This window comes from Microcebus murinus, chromosome 4 (assembly GCF_040939455.1).
Source record: "Microcebus murinus isolate Inina chromosome 4, M.murinus_Inina_mat1.0, whole genome shotgun sequence".
NCBI lineage: Eukaryota > Metazoa > Chordata > Mammalia > Primates > Cheirogaleidae > Microcebus > Microcebus murinus.
The window spans coordinates 51160478-51168607 of NC_134107.1; the positions used below are offsets into that span (position 1 = coordinate 51160478).

The 8130-nt window shown below is 42.6% G+C and overlaps 1 long non-coding RNA gene across 1 annotated transcript; it reads right to left on the reverse strand.

Annotated features, from left to right (window-relative positions):
* Window positions 1–1969: 1969 nt before the first annotated feature.
* LOC142870472 (uncharacterized) lies at window positions 1970–7616 on the reverse strand. The gene is made up of 4 exons (XR_012918841.1): window positions 7500–7616; window positions 6108–6338; window positions 5948–5997; window positions 1970–2770 (listed from the first exon to the last, which is right to left on the reverse strand). It is a non-coding gene; the product is annotated as an uncharacterized LOC142870472 (long non-coding RNA).
* Between the last annotated feature and the right edge of the window lie 514 nt (window positions 7617–8130).

Below are 8130 nucleotides of genomic sequence, written 5' to 3' on the forward strand. Positions count from 1 at the left end.
ATGGGTTGTTGAGACTCCCAGCATCTGGGAAGTGAGAACCCACCCTGAGAGGGGAATCAGACTTTTGCTTCACAGCACTCACCAAGCCACCTATATCTCAGAGTCTTTGCATTGCCTGTGTATATCCTTTCTCCAGTGTTTGAATAGCAATCTTGCCTTTTTTATAGATTTATAGTTGCTATATGTATTTCATAAATCTTGATATTTTGTTGTATATGTACTACGAATCTTTCCCCACACTTTCTTTTTTTTCCTCCATTCCCCAGTCTGTATATGAAACTCATTGTTTTTCCAGGACCCAACAAATTTTCTTGAGGAAACAGACTGTGAGACAAACCCTAGCAAAGGGGACAAAGACAAGGTTGGGAAGAAACCCAAAGCGGTAGGAGGAGACTCAGAGAGGAGGAGCCAAGACTCAGGGAGGAGGAGCCTAGACTCATGGGGGAGGAGGAGCTGAGACTCAGGGAGGAGGAGCCGAGACTCAGGGAGGAGGAGCCGAGACTCATGGGGGAGGAGGAGCTGAGACTCAGGGAGGAGGAGCCGAGACTCAGGGAGGAGGAGCCGAGACTCAGGGAGGAGGAGCCGAGACTCAGGGAGGGAGGAGCCAACACTCAGGGAGGGAGGAGCAGAAAGTCTAAAATGGGCAGTTTCTGGGGAGAGGAAAGACACAAAAAGACAAAAAACAGAGAGCGGAGACAAAGATCCAGAGAGAGTTTCTTTAGTGTTCTTGATGTTTTTATGGTGTTTTAACTTGCGAAAAGTTTTTCAATATTATGTAGTCAAATCTGCCAGCATCTTCCTTAGTCAGACTTCTAAATTTTAGAATCTGACTTAGGATGGTCTTTCCCTCTCTAAGATTTAAAAAATACTCTCATATATTTTGTTCTAAAACATTTTAGTTTTGTTTTTTAGTATTATGTACATAATTCACTTGAAAATTTATTTACATTTGTATATGTGTGGTATAGGAATTCTAACTTAACTCTTTTCCAAATAGGTATCTAATAATACCACCTATTAGATAATCTCCAGTATCTTTGCTCCCAATAACCTTTCATTTGTAATATCATATTCATCACTTCTCAGCCTTTTGGCTAAGATCAAGTGTTAAATACCATATTCATCATATACTGAACCACTTATAGATGAATCTGTTGCTGGACTTTCTATTCTCTTCCACTGAATTATTTTTCTATTCTTGTGCCAATCCCACAATGTTTTTGTTTGTTTGGGTTTTTTTGAGACAGAGTCTCACTTTGTTGCCCAGGCTAGAGTGAGTGCCGTGGCATCAGCCTAGCTCACAGCAACCTCAAACTCCTGGGCTCAAGCAATCCTACTGCCTCAGCCTCCCGAGTAGCTGAGACTACAGGCATGCGCCACCATGCCCACTAATTCTTTTCTATATATATTAGTTGGCCAATTAATTTCTTTCTATTTATAGTAGAGACAGGGTCTCACTCTTGCTCAGGCTGCTTTTGAACTCCTGACCTGGAGCAATCCACCCGCCTCGGCCTCCCAGAGAGCTAGGATTACAGGCATGAGCCACCACACCCGGCCCCGCAATGTTTTAATCACTATAGCTTTATAGTATATTTTTATATCTAACAGGGAAGATTCTTCACCATTGTTCTTTTTCAAAATGTTCTTGGCTAGACTTCTGCATTTTCTCTTCCAGATGAACTTAAGAATCTATGGTCAAATTTCATAAAAAGTTCAGATCCCACAAAATACTTTGTTTCTAAATGTTCCTCCTTTTCTAGTTACTCTTCTGTTTCTCCTCCTCCCCACCCTACTTCCTTTAAGCAGTACATATGGTCATTAGCAAGGCACTCCCAAAATTCTAAAACTTAAACTATTAAAACCCCCACAGTATAAATAAAACTAGAAACATGTAGAAAGTCATAAACATAGACTGTTCTTGGGGTCAGGAATAGGAAGCAGAAAACCTAATTGATTCGATTTAACAAATTTATTTAAAAAAAATAAAAAGAATGGACCTATCATAAAGGGTCAGTGATACAAAAACAGAAAAAAAGGATGAGCATGAAAGGAAGCAGAGACAGTGCTTGATTCGTGACTGGCCACAATACAGGGATGGGTGGATATGCTGTCTGTCCCCCACTTATATCCCCCCAGCACTATCCATATCAGTGCCCACCAGCCTGACTTCTAACCACTACACCTGTGTCTCTTGACCTGAGGACTCTTTCTGGCCACCAGAAGTCAGTCCGCCCACATATACAGTAGTACCACCCAGCCCACTCCCTGGCCAAGAGCATCACTTGACCAATAACTTATGAGAGTTGGTGCATAAAGACCCAGATCTCTTGCCCCTAGTGGGGGTTAACACTCAGATGCATATTGTACACAGTCTCCCAGAGTCTCCAGTGAAACTAAGCTTCAATTCCCCACAGTGCTGACTTGTTTGATAACACACCTGTATTGGCCTCCTTCTCCCAACTCCCGTTTCACTTCCCCACTCTGCTACCACTGTTTCCTGGGACCATTTCCCAAATAAAATGTTGATACTCAAATCCATGTTTCATGGTCCACTTTTGGAGGAACACAAGCAAAGAAGGTCAGTCCCCTGACCCAAGGCCTTAACCTATCCAGCTTTGGTGGCAGGTCTTCCCCTATCCCAGACATGGGGGAAGAGCTGATCAGCACTTTTGCCATCAAACCCCACCATCATAAAGTGATCACCACTAATTCTGATTCTAAGCTCACCAAGCAACCTTCTGATGATGACCTGGTTTCCTAGATAGCTTTCCTGTGGGAAAAAAAAAAAAGAGAGAGAGGATTATGACTAGAGGCAGCAAATGCTCAGTTCCCAAGCAGTTCTATTTCTCATCACCAATGAACAAAGTAGTTTATACAATAAGCATTTGGGAGATTGGAGAATGAAACCCTGTCATGAGTGAGATGGAGCCACTCTCAGTATTGACAAGCTTGTGTTTCCGATCCTGCCAAGATGATAACCAAGTTCTGGACCAAAGAAATTTCCCAAGGTAAAGGCTGCTCCATAGAAAGCCTAATGGAAGTCAGCCAGCCTCTCCTGCTAGCACCTGACCTGGCCACACACCTTACAGGCTTTGGTAGCAGTGTTCCACTTCTATTAAGGGAGGCAATGAGTGGCTTCACAGTTTTTCAAAACTTTATGCTCCCTCTTAGCGGGAATATCTCTGTGCATCCTTGAGTACTTTATCTCCCAGGGTACTCACAATGCCAGGACCTCTATTTCCTGTTAGACTTGTCTCTACTACCTGAGTCATTCTAGACTGCTGGTTATAAGCATGATAATCACCATTCTGGATTTTCTGGGACATGACAGATTTCAAATATTCTGAACTTTAGCCTTAAACCATTAAAATATCCCTGGAATTGTAAGATTTCTGTGTCCAACTAACCTCTCCCATATTGCATTAACACTGGGAAATAGCCCAAAACAATTTTTGGAAGATGATGTGTTCTTGATGTTGGTTTGGTTCTGAAAATCCTGTTATAACAGATTCCTGAGCTATGACACACACATATCCCTGAGCTGTTTCTAACTCAATCACTTGGGCGTTTATATTTAGCCAAAGGAGTCCTTTATTTGGACCAACTCAATGTTATTCCTTTAGATACATTATGTGTCTTAAAGAATAAAACCTATTGAATTGAAGCTCCATTACACCGAAGTAAAATTTTTAAGAGAGAAAGAAAGAAAAACAAGAGAAAGACAACCATTGTTCACAAAACCCCAGGGGCCCAGGGGCCCCATGGAGATGGGAGATTCTGGTGGCAGCTGTGGAGCTGTCCACCAGGGAGGTGCTGACAATTTCCTGTAGTTAGATGGGGACTGCCTTCAGGAGTTGTGAAAGTCCCCTCCTCATCCACCAGAAAAATGTAAAATACTGTAAGAGTTTAGGGAAACATAGGCCATGTCCCCCAGTTGGAGTAGGGAAGAAAGAATTGACCCCAGAATCTTCTGAATCTTCTCCACTTCACTCAAATCCCAAACCTAATATCTTCCCAGGACTCCTCTTCTCTGATTCTGAACATTCTGTGTGATGGATGCTGTAGTTACCTCCGGGGGCGGGGCGTTTTGCAGTCCTTACATATGCTATTCTGGCAGACCTAATGGGAAAACAAGACTAGCTGCTTGTTGTAGCCCCAATCCCTCTCCCACACCCTAACATTGCCTTCCTTCTCCCTTTTCCACCCCAAGAACAAGGACCTGAGTCCCTACCTCCTCTCCTTACTCATAGGATTTAGAAAAAATGCTGATTTCTTTTAATACGTGTGGCAGACTGGCTAACTCTGAGCAGGCCACTCTTCTCCTCTAGGCTTGGTCTCCTCCTTTGTGAGATGAGAAATGCCAGTAGCCTGCAGGCTTTTCCTGTCTCCCTGCCTCTGGCCATCTTCCCTCCTCACCTCTGTCATATGCCTCCCTGCCAAGCTATCCACAGCCTCTTTGCAAAGAATGTCTGCCATTCAAGTTCTCTATTACTAAGGACCCCAATGATACATGCTTATTATAAAGAATTCAAGCAATATTGTTGAGCACAAAGAAAATATTTTAAAATATTCAAAATCTGACCACTGCAAAATAACTGTGGCTAACACAAATGAACATTGTTGCAGATGTCTCTCTCCTTCTATGTACAAAGAGAGGGATATACAGGTAACATAGAAGGGAGAATGAATAGGTGTATAGATAGATGAATATAAAGAAATGGTTTAAATTGTTTATAAAGGGATCATACTTTACATACTATTTAATAAAAGGTATAAAAATTAATATACCTTGAATTTAAGAAAAGACAAAAACATTATCGTAAAGCTAATGGAATAGCTTAACTTGGTTTATTCTCCACAAGAGATAGTATTTCTCAAAGATACTATACCTCTAAGGTTAAGAAAATATGAAACATATCAAGAGACTGGAATCATCTTTTTAACATGCTTCAATTTTAAGCAATATCAATTGACTGACTGCTATAAAAGATAAGGAAATCAGCACTCTTACACTTTTCCCATTTCCCTTCCCCCACTTCCCGAATATTATGAGTAATACTGTTTTTTTTCTATTTTTGTCTCTTAATATGAGTCATTGTCAGCACATGTGATCAGGATTGAATATAATAGAGAATTGTGATGACATGAATGTCTATTACAGACACAAAGTGTAGCCAGGAAAGGAAAAAATTAAAATTTTTATTTGGCTGCCTAAATGTAATAATAATGTAATAATAATTTCGACTATTTATGTGGACTACTGACCTTATGTGCCTAATTACTATGTATCACAATAATAATTACATATGATGATCTTCAAATGTCACATCTAATTATTATTTTAAAATAATAATAAAATTAAATGAGTGGACAAACTGGATTATCTCTGAGGCTTTTGCAGTGCTATGACTTTTGAAATTCATTTTCCTAGAGATTCCCTGAAGGAATCCCTGTCTAAGCTCAGGGGAAACATGTCCTGTCCCATAGCAGGGCCATACTTGATAATAATAGCAACAATTTCTAACATTACTGAGCACTCACTGCCTACTGGGCACAGGCTTAAGTACTTTACACACATTGGCTGATTTAGTCTCCCAACACTCCAATGAGGTACATAATATGTTTTTAATTTTAAACATGAGGAAACTGAGGCAGAGTGATTAAGTAATGCTCAAGGTCCCAAAACTAGTGAGTTATAAACCTCATATATTCACAGTGAATAGCAGAACTGGAATTTGAATCCTGTTTCCCTGATCTCAATAACTCACCAGCTACATGGCCTTGGGTTAATCGCTCATCCTCTCTGGGACATGGAGTCTTCTATAAACTAGAGACTAATAAGGACTTCCTGCCCTTCACCCAGGGCTTTGCTGAGAATCCAATACACAGTGCCTGGAAAAGAGCTTTGTAAAGCAGTGCTATTATCGTCTTCCCCTCCAGAACTCACCATGGCGTACGGCCAGTAGCCGTGGTCAGGACACAGGCAGGAATCAGCCTCTGCTGAAGAGAAAAACATTACCACAAGGCCACAAAAACAAAACAGTCCTCCTGCCAGAAGATACTTAGATGGGGTGGGCAGGGAGTTCCGATGGCCGTGAACACTTTACCAAGTTCATGTTCAGGGTGAATTCCAGCGAGGCGCTATTTGTTCATAAGATCCATTGTCCAGCTCCGATTTGCCAGGAGAAGTCATGCATGGAGGGAATATCAAGAGGGACACTAGCTAGTGTCTCCACCTTGGGCCAGCTCTTGTTCAGGCCTTCAGGAGACACTTGTCCTCCCCTGGAGCAGACACTCTTGGCATGGCTGAACTACCAATCTACTCCAGGATGTGACACCTGAAAAGTGAGGACCAGGGAAAGGCCTTTTAGAACTCAAGGAGCATGAAGGAGGTGGCCATCAGGCCAGTATTTGGAGGCCTGGGAGCCCTGGGAGGCAGAAAAGCTGACTTCTGGCCCTGACTCAAAACCATAACCTTGGGCAAGTCCCTTCTCCTTCAGGAGTTTTGTTTTCCCATCCGTAATACAAGGGCTTCCTGGATGCTTTCCCAAAGCCCTTCTACCTCTGCCCTCATCTCATGCTGACTATTCTGGGGAGAGGTGCAGCAGAGATATGACTGGCTGTGATTTATCTGGTAGACTTCCAGAGAGAGAGATCAAGTAGGAATCTGCAGACCACAGACTAAGACAAACTGCAGTTTAAGAACCGTTGGCTGACAGTGCAAAGTTACAAAGCCAGTTGGTTTGTAGGGCAAAGAGGGAAAGAGAGTGCTGGCTGGAGTAGCATCTGGGGACAGGGGTTTTTAACAAATGGTTTCTGGGTCCTCTATTACATACAAGGCACGTGGAGAGACAGAGGAAAAAAGAAGCTACAGAAGCTCCCAAAATGAATAAGACATGGTGTCTGTCCTAATAGGGGATTATAATCTAGGATAAAAGACTGTTGTATACTAAGCTAAGAGAGGAATGAAGGGGGTCCAGGTACAGCTGTTTGCACTTACCATGGGATGCAACAGGAGCCACTTTTAAGTCCTGTGCTACATGTGGCGTGGTCAAAGATCAAAGAGAGGGTCCTCCCTGGTCTGGAGTTACAAGAGCTGGCTAGGCAGAAGGGAGACTCTTAAATACCACCCCAGAGCCTTAGAAAAGAGGAGCAAGCTCTAAAAGGCCTGGGAATCACTCCAGTTTCACTCTTCTAAGTCAAGGCCTATTTTTCTAAAGCAGGGGTCCCCAACCTATTGTGAGTTGTATAATTACTTCATTATATATTACAATGTAATAATAAAAGAAATAAAATACACAATAAATGTAATGTGCTTGAATCATCCCAAAACCATCCCCCCATCACCCATGGAAAAATTGTTTTCTATGAAACTGGTCCCTGGTGCCAGAAAGATTGGGGACCGCTGCTCTAAAGGCCTTTCATTTCTCAATCAGCAAAAAAAAGGGGCCAAAGCTCCCCCCGCAACAGCACCGCCCTCAGCATCCAAGGCCTCATACCTTTCAAAAGAAGCCAAGATTCTCAAACTCATTCCCAGACTCATCACTTCCCTTACTACTGGCAGAGCTTCTCTCTGAGAGCTGGTCAAGGTCCCGCCTCCCAGGGACCCTGCAGCTGCGTCTGGTCAGGAGCAGAAGGGAGGCTGGATCTTCCTACTGGATTGTCAGGATCGCGCGCTGTTTCTGCCTTGCTGTCTTTCCGTGCTCTGCTGCCAGTCTAATGAGTATCCCAAACAGACAGCAACGGGGGCAGCTCATCTGCAACTTCCACTCAGCCCTAGAACGATGACTGCAATGCCAGGGGGTCCACTCATTCAGGCCTCCCTTCTAAACAAGCCTGAAAGGTCTCTGTGATCCAGGACTTTATAAAGGTGACAAAAGGAACATTTGAAAGATCTGACCCTACTCTATGCTATTAACCATGTAACACTGTTTATTAATTATATATATATATACACACACACACACACATATACATGCACATATATACATACACACACATACATGCCCACATATAAACATACGTATATTTGCAATGACTGTGAGTAAAGTATAGTCTTAGCCACTTAGGGGGCCCAGGATTAACTGCTGATCCCTCCTCACCAGAATGGAACTGGCTACAGGTAGTTTC